Here is a 16,597-nt window from a genome sequence, read left to right as displayed (position 1 = left end):
TTCTTTCAGGTCCTGTGGGAAGTAGCTGGTGAAAAAGAGATTATACGTCTCCATAACTTCTTATTTCATAAAAATACTAAATTGCAATGTAGCTCACTGGAAACATTAGGTTTAGTGTAAGTAACAAAACTTACACCAGTATTATTAATTTCTGGCACTTTTAGTCAGAAAGAGCATGAGGTACTCCACTAGCCATTATAAACACATTATTTAGCAACCTAAAATTTTAAGGAAAAGTCATTCCATATCTGCTAATAGAAGTTATATTAGACTTATATCTCCTAATTAAATAACAGATTTTTCTTTTAAATTATATTACAAAGATCTATAACCATGGTTTCACAGACCACAGACAAAATAGTCTTTGTTGTATTTTTCTAATTAATTTATCTTATTAAATGAAGTTCAAAGTAGCTGTTCTCTTTCCTTCTGTCTTCTTTTGATCTTAGAGGAATAATTTATTTGCAGGTGATCACTTTATGCTAAATTATATAGATTCTTGTACAGTGCCTCTTGAATTCTGTGATGCATGTTTATGATTTTTAATAAATCATTTATATTCTAGTCATTCATTCAATAAATTTCCTTGCTATTTTACTATTAAAGGAAGGAATGGAGGAGGAGAAACTACCTTTTAGTTTTCATTTTTTGGGGAGAAAAAATGCCAGGCTTTATCAAAAAGTATTGCAAAGGTGTTTGGAAGAACAAGTGAACAGGCACAAGAAATACTAAACAACTCACCCTTTATTTCCTCTGGATCTCTTTCTTTGTCCTTACAAGATATAGAACTGTCAATATAGAGAAGCAGCATATGACATGATTATTGTTTTGATTTCCTTTGGCAGAAAAGTTAACTGCTTTCTACTTTCCAGTGTATATCAGGCATTCTGAGTGTGTGTCATCCTAGAACAAACATGTTTCTGCAGTGAGATTCCTAAATCACAAAGAAACATGTGTGCACATGTGTGCACATCTGTATTTTCAAGCTAATTACTATGGAGACTAAATGAACATATCAACTGAAAGACTTTACAAAGCCGAGAATTACACTGATTTTTGAAGGAAACCATTGGTTGTTCCTGTTTTACACCAGAGACATGTTCCAAATGGGAGAAGCAGTTTAGCAGAAGAAACAGAACAAGAGAGGAATAGACAGTAATATAGTGGACGAATTGAGAGGAAGAAGCTGAAACTAAGATAAAGAAGAAAGTGTGGTGTACGTGGTTGAGGACAAAACTGAAGTTTTAAAGCTGATACACGTCTATATGTACTCAAATGATTAAATCTGTCTCCTTACCTCATTAAAAATGTTGGAAGAACAAAAGATGAAAAGAATAAGAGCAAGGATAAAAAAAGAGAGAGGTCTCACTTACTCATGAAATAATTTCAAAATTCCTCTCAGTGCAAACCACTTAGTATACAAACACACACGTTCATCTGTGCATCTACTTCTGTGAGTCCAAATCCCAGTGAAAAATACCTACAAAGGAAATGTGTGACAGATATGGTGGTAACATCAATTATTTGTACCAATTTGCATTCCTAATAGGCATATTTTTTTCCATCATTATCCTTTTCCCAGGACATGAATAAATAAATAAACAGTTATTAAGAATAAAAAAACTCAAAACAAAACCTTAGTGGTTTTTGGTTTTTTTTTTATGATCCTGTGCCAAGACACTGGAGAAACTGGTAATAATGCTGTTCTTAGAGCCTTATGAGTTCAGTGAAAAAGATCACTACTGCAATATATGAACATGAAATTACATTTTAAAAGACATTTTAAAACATCATATATTTAAAATAGAGTTGAAAAGCCTTTAAGCCAGAGCTATATACAAAAAGTTATTTGTTTATTGAACTTGGAATTACTTATACTTCTTTTTAACATCTAGTGAGTAGTAGCTGAAAACTATCTTTAAAAAAAAAAAAAAAAAAACAAGTAAGGAAGCAAACAAAAAACCCTGATCAGCTTCACTAAAATATGTGCATAAAGCTTCAACCAGAAATAAATGTAAAAGTAAAGCATGATATATTTCCTGTGTTTGTTAGCAGGCCACACTGATGGGAAGAGCAAGAGCCCTGAGGTCTTACGGTAATCTCTATTTACATTGCAGATCTGTGCAGCACTACTGCCAAATCATTAAGCCACCTTCAAACAGAAGTCCTAGCTTAGACAGGTGTTAGCACAGTGGGTACTGAGAAGAGAATACAGGGAAAGCTGGGTTCTGTAAAAGACAAATACTTTACAGCTAAAATTATGAGCAGACTACTACAGACCTCTGTACAGCTGAGCAAGGCTGATGCCAGCCATTGATTTAATGCTTGCACACACCAACCCTTGCTAATTGAAAGAAGCAAGGTCATTTTAATTCACTTTGTCTGTTTTTTCTATTAAAGCAGGAAGGGCTCCCAGGAAGTCTGAAAGAATGTTAAGTATTGTGGTTACATTTTAGACTATTTGCAACAACTGGAGGACAGATTTCCTAACAGAACAGGGGTTGCACACAAATTCTTTGACTTATGAAGTCATTGACAGAATTGCAAAGTTGGTTAAGTAAGGATTTGTCGGTAATACACTAACTCATGAAAATAGATTAGTTCATCATTCTTTTGTGAACTAAACTCCCGGTCTTTAGAATCAAAGATCCTTCTCTTCATCATTCTGTTAGACATTTTCTTAAGAATATCTGTGAAGAATTTGATTTTCAAAAAAAAAAGAGACTAATACTACTGACAGGACTCGGATTTCACTGTGCTTTCCCAGTCAAAGTATTTCTATTCTTATTAAAGCCCCCATATTCCCCCACAGGTATAACAATCCGTCAACATGTGGAGTCTATATATACCTAAAGTACTACCTAAGAATGTGAGTAAGACTAAATGGAGGGAAACTTTTTAAAAAACTGGAATATGTGCTAAAAGCAAAATTTTTATTTTCATATTTTATGGCATGAAACCACTGCCAAGGGGAGAAGCAGCACACCATAAGTTCAGGTTCCTAAAATTTGATGCAGCACTGAAAAGTAACATTATAGGGATTAATCACGTCCTGGTAGGATAACGGAGTGTATGACATAAAAGTACGTTTTATATCTGAAATATCTATGATACAATTTCTGATCTTCTCCAGGTTGTTTAATTGCATTGTATTATGTCCCAAAGGGGTGGATTTGTCATCTGGGCCTATATCCACATGGGATCAGAGAAGACTACAAAACTAATTTTTTTTAAAATCCACACAGAATTTTGGCACTGAATTACTAAAAGACTAAAAGGAAAAGCCTAATTCAGCAGACTTCTTTATCTCTTGCTCACTTATCTAGGATTTCACTTTCAGAAAATTTACAAAGAAAGGCAGTAAGGATGTTAAACAGGAGCAAAGGTATTTTGAGTGAATTATTACAGTATTTCCTGAGCCAGATCCTGTTCTTCTTTATAGAAATTCATTGTCCTTGAATCCACAGATGAATAGAAATCCAAATCCAAACCATGGTTGTAGATGGTTAGCAGGAACTGGATCATGGAACAAGGAATGTAAGGCTGCCTTCAGAGGCAGCAGTATGGAAGTGCACAGATACCAATCATATGTCATTCTTTAGATTCAGTGCCACAAACTCAGTCAACATTCATTTTCCTTCAGGCTTGGGAGCATAACGGCTCAATTTGTTTCTAGATTAGTGCATATGCTTTAGTTTTATACTATATTTGCAAGTCTGTAATTTATCTCTTTTTTTTTTTGGTAGGATGTGGATAAAACACAGTTAGGACCTGTCTCAGAAAATTTTCATCTCACAGAGGAGAGCAGGCCTTTTGCAGACTAGGTAGATATGTTAGAGTAGATGAGAAAAGATAAATCTTACAAAAATATTGCAACAATCCGTGCCCTTATAACATTATTAAAAAAAAAAGAATTGTCAAAAAGACCCATCAGCCTGCTTCAGCAACTTGCTTATTTTAGCTGGCAACAGGACACTAACATAAGGTTTTTTTGTGACCTACTTGTATCATCTGAATATGAAAACCATGTCCCTGTGGAAAGGAATCGTAACACTTTTTGTAGGATCTTCTTTATTATTCAAGCTGGAAAATCCAGGTTTTATATGTTCGGTCTGGCAGATTGTAATACACAGACTGCTTCTGATATATTAAGGAAGATCGCTTAAGCTTCAGTCTTGACAGAATGCTAGCATAGTGTAAATAATTTAATATAAGAATGAAAAATGGGGAAAGCAGAAATATGTCAGTGAAAAATTTCAGTCCAGTCTATCCTTTTTTTTTCTGTTTTATTTTCCATAAAAAAGTTACTGACACCACTTTTTTTCACCATTTCAAGAAGCATCTTTGAAAGTTTGATACAAACCACATAGAGATGAAGTACAATTAGGGTACGCACTATCCAGTTACTCAGTGAACCACAGTTAGACTACAGATTATAAATTATCTCTTTCTTCTTGAAAAATTGGACTGGATTAGACTAGATGAAACTAGACTAGTATAGCATAACGTATTTCTACAAGGATTGTTTCCCACTTTGTACTTACGGAGTTGATATGTGTGAGTGTATATCTGTTCACCTTCATCTTTACTGGAATTCATTCAATATTTTCCAACCTACTAATTTCCCACCACCCTTTCAAATTTCAGCATACTTGAAACCCTTCCCTGCTTAGTGTTACTTGCAAATTTAGGAATTTTGTTCTTTACTATTCAGCTTGAAGATGGAAATACCAGGCATTATGAAACACATGGAAGATTAAATTTCCTTTTTGACATCAAGAATGCTATGATTCTCCTGTATTACCTTTTTCAACACTTCTTACAGTTTTTTCATGGAGGCCATGTTTTTGTTTCTTGTCTATAAAACATATGACACAGTGTCAGAATGATTACCAGACAATAAAGACATGTCACATCTACTGCTTCTATTTAGTCTAGAAGGGCTGACAATTCGTCATACTCTTAATTCAGTTTTATTCCACCATGTTTGCTTCTAAGGAGTTGTTGGTTACTACTATGCATTGACTGTTGTCTTCTACTTAATTACAAATGGTTTAAAATTTTCATCCAATTTTGTTATAAAAAGACAATTTGAGCAGAATGGGACATAATGCTAGTTCTGTCCTTTGTGAGAAAAAAGCGAGTTAGCTGTTCCAAGATTACTTCAGCTAATTCTTTAAGAAACTTCTGAAAGCATTTCTAAACCCAGACAATATAAAAATTTCTCCAACTACTCTAGAAAGTTTTCACCATCACTACTGACAGTACTCAACTAAGTCTCGTGATTATATTTGAATGTTTTAGCCTATAAATATACTGTCGTCTTTAGTAGTATCAAAACAGGGGATTTGAATTTTTTCAAATGCATAGGTATCAGGACTTCTTAGATGTTTATCTGAACTTGTTTTGAACTGCAGGGAGTTCTGTTTAAACTTGTTCAGCTGTAATGACAACTGTCTAACAGCCATGTGACTACTATGTATTTGTGTGATACCACGCTTTCTGTTATCCATACATCTTTAGGATTCCAAAAGCTCTACATACATAGAAAAAATAGGGTTTACTCATATTAAAAATACCACAAAAGAACCCTTGAGTTCACCCCCAAAGTCAAGATTGGCCTATGAGTGAAAAATGCTTACAACTCGCTGTAACACCTCCCTGCCTCAGATCACCGTCATTAACATAAGGACTGCATAGGCAGAAAAAGAGTCAGTATAGGTCAAGCTACACTCACTAGAAAGTGTGTGTGTTACCAGATGTAACTATTCTTATTGACACTTCTTCTATAATAGTATACTTGTTTTTTTTCTCTGAATATCACATCTGGGAAAACAGTGATTCATTGATTAGACTGTTGTGATTTTGTTTTTGTGTAGAAAGTGTGTTTCGTAGGCCCACAAACTGAAAAGTTGCAGTCCAACAACTCAGTGGAGAATGCAAGTAACAAGATTTATTTTTAAATTATTAACAAAGTGAATACTTGTGTCATTTTTATTAGCAGACTTCTGCAAATGTCTTTTGAGCATTAAGGTATGATAATCAAAGACTAAGAATGTTGATAAAATATATGTGTTCATATTGTCCTGCTTTATTGATCAACATGTTAAAACCTTCCAGGTTCTTCTGTTTCTATGAATATATTTATAGAATAATTTCTTATTAGTCAGATTAATCACAAATATTTCATTTTATATGTAGGTATTTCTGATTTTATTCTTACATGCTAATGCTTCTGGTTGATATAAATGTACTGGAAGTGTCATGCTGACAGAAGCAGATTTTGGACAGCAGAAATGGATTAATATGACTCCATAAATATCTGATAGGTCATATAAGAAATAAAGAATAGCTTAGGACAGGCTATGATTTATTTAAGAAACCTTGCTTATATCCTCAAATTTTAGAATTCTGTGTTTTAAATGTTAATGTTAAATTTTAGAGAGAGTCATACTTTATCAGTAGTAACTGGTAAATGCTAATCATTTTCCAGAGTAACTTGCAACCTAATCTCCAACTTTAAGGTGAGTTTTCTCCTTTCCTCTGCACTTTGTAGCAGCAACAGAAAATAAAGAGAGAAAATATTTCTCCATAGGTACTTTCTGTCATTCAGTGTTCATGAACAATATTTCTTCTGGCCACTTCATGTTAAGATATGCAACATGACACACGATGTAGAGAATCACAACAATAGGACCAAATAATTAATTATCCCTTTCATCTCAAAAAAACTCATGTGAAATACAGAACATGATTCTCATTTCATTGACTTCCACTGATTCTGCCAGAAACATGCATTAGTTGTAAACCAGAGCATTTTGGAAAGACGTATTAAAAGAATCTTTAATTCCACTTTAAAATAAAGCAGTTCTTACAGATAGTGCACTAGTGACTTAGACAATGTAATTGCAGCCTGCCTTCCCCACTGCCTTTGCTTCTTTGTTACAGTTAATATTTTAAATATAGGGTTTTTTCATTGTTTTATTTAACTCATGTGGAAAATTATTGTGCTGATACAAAGTAATAGTAACATAATCATACAGAGATTTGTAATAAAAACAATAAAAACATTGGAAAAAGAGAAAAGCATATGTAGAAAAATGCTATCATTTAACGAGCAAGACCCAAACCACACAAATGAGAACACTTAATATTCTGAAATGTCCTCTGTATATATTTATTATTCCCATATGTTTCTGAATAAATATGCCAGTTCCTTCAAATACTAACACAGGCTTTACACAGTCTACTGGTTTTAATTTGCAGGTATGATTAGGATTATGGAAGACAAGTACTTTCTTGATGTTGCTTTCTTAAGCAGTCCCATTAGCTTTGAGAATATTGTATGTAATAAAATTAATACTCATATCTGAAGATTAGGGCTTTTTTTTTTTTAATGTAAGAACAGACTTTTTTCACTGTTTTAATTTATTTTAAAACAAGGCATGGAGGGAAGTAGGACAAAATATACTTCTTTGATAAGAGAGTCTATTTGCAGAAAAAATCTTATAGAACCTTCCAAGATTCTGTTTTTGAGGATTTTCAGTCTAGTTTGAGGAGTATTTTGACCTAAACCCAAGACAAGCAAACTATCAAGGAAGAGCAAGGCACAGAAATTGGTCTTTCCCAATTTATAGCTGCAGTATCTTTTCATCCATAGTGCAGAATGGAAAGCACCCATTGTGCTCAAAGGTGGTTTCTAACACAAGGCATTCAGTGCTAGGTGTACCAAAAATATTTTTCTTCTGTGTGTATGTATACATGCATGTGTGTGTAAATACCTTTAACACTTTGTCCACAGTACCTTTAAATCTCTTTTTACTATGACCAAAAAGCAGACATAATACTCTAATGCTACAGAAATATGGCACAGTTTAAAGTCTCCCTTCCAGAAAGTGGTGGTCTGTGCCCATTTGGCTCTTTCAGTCACATAGACATAAGACATAGAGAAGAGTTCCAGAAAGAGGCAAAAGGTGGTTTAGTCCATTTCAGTCTCATGGTCTCATGAGTACAGTTTGTTTTTTTCGTTCTATTGAATTTAAATCCTTCCTTCCCAAGTATAAGCAAATATTTTATTCTCATTATATTAATTTATTTGTTTGTTACACTTTTTATTGTTTGTTTATTACTTTGTTAAGTAAAAGGCATAATCTACTTCTACATTGTCCACATGCTTAAAACAACATTTTTTCAAATATTTCTTCTGCTGAGTGAAAATATGGATAATATGGTAGTAAAAAAACATTCCTGTGTGAATAAACATACATGCTCATGCATGCACCGATATGTTACAGCAGGTTCAGTGATCTGCACTGAAGACAAGGTTGTGAAAAGCTTGAGTTTATGTCAGTAACCAAGACTTTTACATAGACCTTTTCCCATTGCTCTAGAGTTGCATAATTACATGACAAAACACTTTGGTATCTCCTACCCTTAAATACAGTCAGACAAATAACCTGAATCAGCATAAGAGTCTAGTTTTCCCAGCTGCACATTTTCCATCATGCATGGACTTTAACCAGTGAGATCTTCTGATACAACTTCTGAGTATATAAAGGAACAATAATCAATTAAATTGCAGTAGTCTACCAGCGTCATATGCATCTGTCATCTACAAAAATAAAATTTGCAAGGAATCTCATCTATAAATAATTAGCAAACTAAAAGCTTCCATAAGATCTCAACATCTCAAATCTATTATGTGTTTCCACTGGGAATCACAAGCTGGTTATTTCTCTAGCTTCATCAGAAACCTGTCTGCACCTCTTCTATCAGTTAAGGCTTAATATACCAAGTACTGCAGTGATGTGACCAGCTGTTGTGGTTTAACCCAGCAGGCAGCTAAACACCACACACAGCCATTTGTCCATTCCTCCTCCACCCATCCTCCAGAGGGGTGGGTGGGAGAATCAGAAAAAAAACCTAACCAACAAAAAACCTCATGAGTTAAGATGAAGATAGTTTGATAAAACAGAAAGGGAATAATAATAATAACAACAACAACAGAATATAAAAAATGGGTGATGCACAATGCAATTGCTCATCATCTAGTTCTCAATGTTCAGCCCGTCATGGAGCAGTGGTTCCCCCGGTCAGCTTCCCACAAAATATATACTGAACATGACATCATATAGAACTGAATATCCCTTTGGCCAGTTGGGGTCAGCTGTCCTGGCTATGCACCCTCTCAGCTTCTCTCTTCTCTCACCCTAAGGCCTTCTGCAGATATGGCAGAGAAATACGTAGCTATAGTTGTCTCCCTATTGTCTGTCATTACCTTTATTTCAAAGGAGACTAGGTTAGATTTTATATCAAAAAGTAACCAAATGATTCTGATATGTAATTAAACATGATTTAATTGCTAAAATCAAAATTTCCAAATACGTTACTACTGCATAGTGTACAACTCTGTTAAAAATCACTAACATTGGAAAAATAAAAAGCCTGTGATATTTGGAGAAATCTTTAAACAGCTTTGAAATCAGCAAAAATAGAAAAAGTTTATTTTATCATCATTCTGGAGAAGATTTTATTGAAATATAATCCTGTTTTTTTTTTTTGTTTTTGTTTTTGTTTTTTGTTTTTGTTTTTTGTTTTTTGTTTTTTGTTTTGTTTTGTTTGTTTGTTTGTTTGTTTGTTTGTTTGTTTTTAATAATATAATTAAAGACAGCAGCAGACCTTTGAATTTCAAAGCTTTGGTTACACCACATTCGGATGTACATTTTTTTCTGTTGAGAGATTACAAATGCATTTGTGATTCAATTTAAGTTGTATTTCTTTTTTTTGTTTTGTTTTGCTTTGTTTTGTTTTGTCATGATACTGGGAGAAGGAGAAGGGAAAATATTACAGAAAATGTTCCACTTATAAAAGGTAGGTGAAATAAGTGTGTGTGAAAAAGAATAAAAAATGGCATCAGTTTCTGAGAAAGCACATCAACTTTTTTTATACATAGTAATTCCTACTTTTTTTACAAGAGATGCACAGACATTTCACACTAATCAATAGCAGAGTATTGATCTAAATGGTAATATGACCTCCCATCAAGGGAGGAGTTTATTACAGAACATAATATATTTCTGTAAGCACATAGCTTTGGTTTGTTTTTTTTTTTTGTTATGCTATCATAAAATATGGAGTCAAGTATTATTATCTGTAATCCTGTGCTCTATACTCTTACTATTAAATAAGCAGATTCTCTAAAAATAAACATTAGAGAATGCAACCTAAATATGCCATAAGGAAACTGTGCCGTAGAGAAGATCTTCAAAGCTCTGTATATAATCAAGCTCTTTGTACCAGACATCGAAGCTTCCTATTAACATTCTTTTGCAGAAATAAAAAGTTAACAGATCATTCTCCTTTACATACTACAGTATTCTTCTTAACTGTTTTCTAAATGAAAGCATTTTAAAACCAATTTCCATAATGGATTTATTTGTCAAGCATTTTTGTCAACATTGGTTGAATCATGATCCATGTGATGAACAGCCCCATGAATAATATAAGTTATGCCCCTAGCTCACTGTAATTGCACTGAAAACTGACTCTGCTGTGGCTGTATATGCTATTGCATTCATAATAGAGCAAGTCACAATGATTTTATTCTAGGCCGAGCACTTTGGAAAATAAAAAAAAAAAAAGAGGAAAGAAAAAGCATGTGGAAACAGACACATTCAAACGGGGACTGAGTGATTCACCAGAAGCTGTAGAAGGAAATGGGACAGAATCATGAACAGAATGGAAGTCCGTTGACTCCCACTACCCACTACAACATGATGCCTCACAGTTTTGACGGATGAGACAGTGCAAACTACCTTAGTGAGAAACAGAACAAACTGGGAAACTATTCCTTCACTCCCCATTACTTAAGTAAAACTTGTTTATTCGAAATGCATCAAAACCAGGAGATAAATATTTAATGCAAATTAATCTTAAAATATACTGAAAAGTCTTTAATGTAATGTAAAGCGCTCTTGCTTATTAACTGTCCTGAAAGTGTTCTCCTGAACAGTTGAGATCTGTTTTGCTAAAAGAATTAGCTCTGTACCTATATAACAACTCTTAGCAGTATTATAAGGAATTATGTAATGTAATAGAAGAATATATATCCAAGTCTTGAACTCTGCAGAAAAAATGAATGCTCATTAGTCTAGCTAAAATTGAGGAAAGAGCACAGAAATAGGTAGGGAAGAGGAGAAAAGTCAAAGAAAGAAAGGGAGAGAGAGAGAAGGGAGGAAACAGAGAGGTTAAAGAACAGCAACAACAACATTAAAAAGTAGAAAAAAGCAAAGACGCTGAAAGACAACTTGATTGAGAAAGATATGTGAGAAGAGATAAACATGATGAGTATGAAGAAGTGGTATGTGATTTTGTGTGGTTGATTAATGAATAAAGGATCATCAAAATTTCCACTAAAAACAAAGACTGTTGAGTAAAGAAAAATACATTTTCATTGAAAGTTGGCCTTAAGTTATGAAGAAGAGGAGAACATATATCAGAATTCTACAACAAAGCAGTCTCATGAGTAAAAAAAAAAAAAAAAATCAGAAATTTTTCTATTAAGAAGTGACACAATACTGCTTTGATTACTTAAGACAGTGCTATTTCATTCCTTTATTTTTTTTCTCCCAGTATATCTCTATGCTACTTGTTAGTAACTAACATTTACAGATCTGTCTGTCTCCTACTCGACCCAGAGCAAAACAGTGGGAGAGAAAATTCCCTCAAAGAGCGTAGTCCAACATAGGTAGAACTTAGTCTCAGTAAACTCTGGGACACTTAGCAGTACTAGCCATCATTTATCTTTTGGATGGTGAGCTCTTTGGCTTTGTTATATGCAGTTATAGGTGTGCCATTCTTAAAACAGTGGAGCTTTAAGAACTCTTTGAAACTTCCTAGACAATATCTGCAATACTGTGAACACAGAATGACACTTGATTTCTTTACTTCATTGTCATGAAGTTTTATGAACAATAAACATGAAAAGAAAACACATATTGTTAAAAGAGGAAAAAAAAAAAAGAAAACAAAAAGAAAGCTTGGCCCAAATACTTCTGAAGAACTTCTCAACCTGAATCCAGATCAACAAAGTGACTATGCCTGTTATTCCTATCTGCTAGCACTGAAGATTTTTAAACACATTTGGAAGTAATAAGCATAAGACAGGAACATCTGTCCAAGCTGCCCTCAAACCCGGTTTGAGTCTTAGCAGTTCCTCTACTGTTAAAGTATTTTTCATCCTGATTTTGCTTTCCATGAAGGCAGCTCTGGAACAGGATCTAACAAGCTAATTCCTTGCCACCTCTGAGCCACAGCTCATTGAATAAAGTGGTCTATAACCTCCTCATTTCTCCCATTCTCCTTTCCACATAGTCTTTCAAATTACTCCAGGAAAAAGCTAAAGGAAGCTAAGTGGGTGCAGTGCTGTCTGAGGGAGACTTGAAACATAAACCATAAGAGAGGAGGATTAAATTTTCTTTGCAGCTTGGATGATTCTGTACAAGAATAAAATAATCCCCTTAAAGATATCTAGAACTGAATCTGAAAGCTGCTGTTATTCCCTTGCATATTGCATTATAGCTAATACACTTGCTCTGGACAGATGATGTCAGAGATACCTCAGCAACTTTTCTGTTTGAAAGTTCCAACTTCTGCCATGGGTTTGTCTTGAAAGGAAAAAACGTGTGTATAAAGAGGATGACACTGCAAACATATATGGATAATATATTGTAAATTAAAATTTAAAATTTTGGAAGCTATCTTACTCACAGTATGAGCTGTAAAAACAGAACTTTAAGACAGCAAAACACAGGCTTAAAGTTGTACATCAAAATATCTTTAAATTCTGACTGCACATTTGTCCATTTACAAGTAGATGTTTCTTCATAGCATTTAGATGAGCTCTAGCATGTTAAGCACTGAAAGTCAGCTAAGATTAAGATACACAAAAAAACTTTGTAATCTTCAAAAACGAATACAGAGACAAAAAAAATATCCTAAGATATGCCTTGTTTTCTCTATATTCTCTTTATTAGTTAGTATTCTAGTCTTCTGTATTTGGAAGAGCTTGAAAATGTGTTAAATCAAAGGACAAGAACAACATAATAAAATATTGACTGTTAAGGAGATGTGAATGAATAAATAGTTTTAGTTTTATAAGTTCCTATATTATGAATACCAGAGAGTGGTTTAGATGTGATTCAACCAGGCTTCTACGGGTAGATGGTACAGGCACAAAAAATTTTTCTGTAGCAGTATCCCGTCCCACCAGGTGACATTAGGGATGAGTTAACTCTGAACACGCCAGGCATCCTGTCTCACCATGTGAGATCAGGTGTGAGTTAACTCTGGGTATTTCTGCACGGCAATGCAAAGTGAATGACAGACAATCACTCAAAAGGTCCGATTCAATTATGAATTTACTAAAAGCACTTGGTGGAATACAAATTACAGTGATTAGTGACTTGACAAAAGTATATATTATATCACAAAACTTAACAATAAATTGACAGAAAAAACCTTCTAAAAACAGTGGATTGGCAACATTAGTAATTATAACACAAAACTTAACAAGATTTTAGCAACAAAACGTACAATGATATTACTTTTATTTGTTCAAGAAGAAGGAAAAGAAAGAGAATTAAAATGAAGTAGATATGTTAGACTAAGCTATAAGAGAGAGAGAAAGAGAGAGAGGAAGATATCACCACTCCACATGATTAATCCTGTGACATCCTATGGAGGGGTGTGGTCATGTTAAAGACTTCCATCATGCTGCACAGCATATACATGCCACGCTTTGTGCCATGCGCAAGGTCATTCTATAATCCAGTTCATTTACATGCAGGTGGTTCATCTCCTCCCTCTGTTTGCTCTTTATGGTAATTAGGAAGACTCTTCTGGAAATGGGTCTGGGGTCTTCAAACTAGGGGAAAGTTCACAGTACTGCCCAAGATTGAGTTGTTTTGCCCTTCAGAGGTAGCTGTTGGTTCATGGCTTCATCTGGTAATCGGTTGTCTGACAGATGGCTCATCTCTATCATCCTAATTAGGTTATGAGGCCTTCACAGCAACACTTTTAGTTGCCTCTATCTTAAAAATCTACATTTCATTTCATAAGACCTTGGGAAAGAAAAGACAAGGTGTCTGATTCCACAGGCATCTATCTTTTCCACCCAAAGTATCAAAACCCAGATGTTTAAGGCATAACATCATCCTTTGTTTTAATTGGGATGGGGGGGAGTGCTTCAAGGTTGTCACAAACAGTAAGAAGGCCAAGAAAAAAATCTTGAAACAGCATTATTAATCCTGAAGACTTCACAAACAGGAAGAAATGTATTTTGCTTAAATACCAGACTACCATTGATTTATGTGCTAATGACAGGTGCAGGCAGCTGAAACAGGGCCTTGTTGTCTGCATTGCACCCATCCATAATTTCATTCCACAATGTGGGGACACCAAAAGTACTCCCCAACTTGTCCAGTAACATCAAATGAGAGTCTGAGATACTGAATGGCTTGGAAAATCAGGCTACTGAATGTCTTCATGGGCTAAGGTAACAAATAAAGACACATGTTGAGGGGAAAATGTGTTTCCTTATTTCAAGGCCTCACTCTGCCCTGGATCTCAGCTTTAGTTTAATTCACAGGCAAACTATCTGCATTAAATAAATGTGTAATAAATATCTCAAGAAGAGATCATGTCAGTTTTCTCAAAGTCCAGGCAACACTATATACATGTAATTCATTTCCAGGTATCACGAGACAGACTTCCAGAAACCAATTTTAGTAGGATGCTGCTGGATGAGAATTTGAGAACACAGCTGTTGCTACTGCCAGCCAAGCTGCCTGCTCTTGCATATACTCCCATGAACCACAGGAGGCTGACTAGTGTAGGTTTTGCAGCCAATGACCCATAGACAGATTGTTGGCATTTTTCCAGCTAGGAGGCAGAGGCACCACATGTAGGGGTACAACAAAGGTTATCATTATTTAAGTATACACAGGATTTTATAAACGGTGGCAAGAATCTGAGCAGAATTTGCCTGCTGTTTACTTTGTGCACAAGTACACTTCCTCACTAGACTCACATAAAACATACAGAGCTCATACAGACTCTGATGTCTGCAACCCCTAGATTCCTCCTGGATCTTTTACAGAGCACTATTGTTTAGACATTGACCACACATCATACATTGATGACAAAGAAGAAGACTGAAAGCCCAAAGTTATACCTCCCAGATCCAACTAATAAGAGGAGAACAATACCCTCTGTTAAAGCCACTTGTGATCATTTTCTATTTGCATATGATACTTATGCTTAGGAACCAACAGATTAAATGTTGTTGTTTGTGGAACATCTATGCCATAACCACTGACAGAGGGTCACCTCTCTTTACTGCTTAGGTGAAATCTTGACAAATGACAGGAGGTAGAGATGTCTATAAATAGAGATGACAGAACCACTACTATCTCACCCTTGAACAATATTGTGCTTTTGTCTCGACTAGAACATCATTACTATAGATGGGCAATAAGGATGCTTGAGTTAGAAGATTATTGAAAATCAAAATACTAAATGTATCGATTAAATCAGCTCCTGGAAAAACATTAACATGTTTGAACTCTACAGTGATGGGTCAGGGAAACTTATTGGTCAGCTTGATCTGCGCTTTGTCTTCATTTCTAATGTAATTTAATTACCAACAGTAATATTCTTAGAAATAATTTTTCTTAGAGTATGGTAAAGTGTATATCAATCCTACACTAACTTTTGTTTACAGAATCTAAAGAAATTGCTCATATTTCCATGTTATTTTCATAGTCTCAATCCTGGTACTTTCAGAATCTTGCTTGTTATATTTTGTGTTACCTGACTACAGCAGCAACAGGAGAGAGTATATGAAATCAGACTCACACTCAGATATTGACTAGTGTCTTAGTAATCCATCATATGCTTAGCAAGCTGACTGATGGAAAATGAGATGCAATTGCTTTATATTGATTGTAATAAGCTTTGCATCAACTTGTAATACCAAGGGCAGGGGGATTTTTGGTCAAAATAGTAAGTTATAGCTTTGAACAATATAACATGTCTCTCTCAGTTACTGATGAGGAGTTTTAAGATAACATGTTTGGAATAAAGGTTTAAAATATTATAATAATTTTGCCATATGCATACAAGTGTTTATTGAATGTTTTTCCACTATTTTCCATGTTTTTATTAGTATCAGACTACATGCATTTCATTTAGCACAGTTAGTAATAATTTTACGTACCTCAAGTTACAGTTTTATGAGCGTGTATACAAGCAAGTATCATGTTTGTAGTATGCTTGAACATGCATGATTTTATATGTGCATACAATTGATGTACATTATATACATATTGTAAATCATGTAATGTAATACATACATTTTCAGTCCTGTTTTTTACTTATACACATGCTAGTAAATATTGAAACAATAAGAAAATGCAGATTAAACAATCGATCTCCTTGACAGAGAACTATAATGAATACAATGAAATAAAGATACATATGAATCAAAGAGAATGTAAAGAAGGGTTAAATAAATGTATGGCCCAAGCCTTTAATCCCT

Source organism: Streptopelia decaocto (genome assembly GCF_964273445.1).
Source record: "Streptopelia decaocto genome assembly, chromosome: Z".
NCBI classification, from domain to species: Eukaryota; Metazoa; Chordata; class Aves; order Columbiformes; family Columbidae; genus Streptopelia; species Streptopelia decaocto.
The sequence above is the reverse complement of the archived record's forward strand: the minus strand, read 5'-3'. Positions refer to the sequence as shown.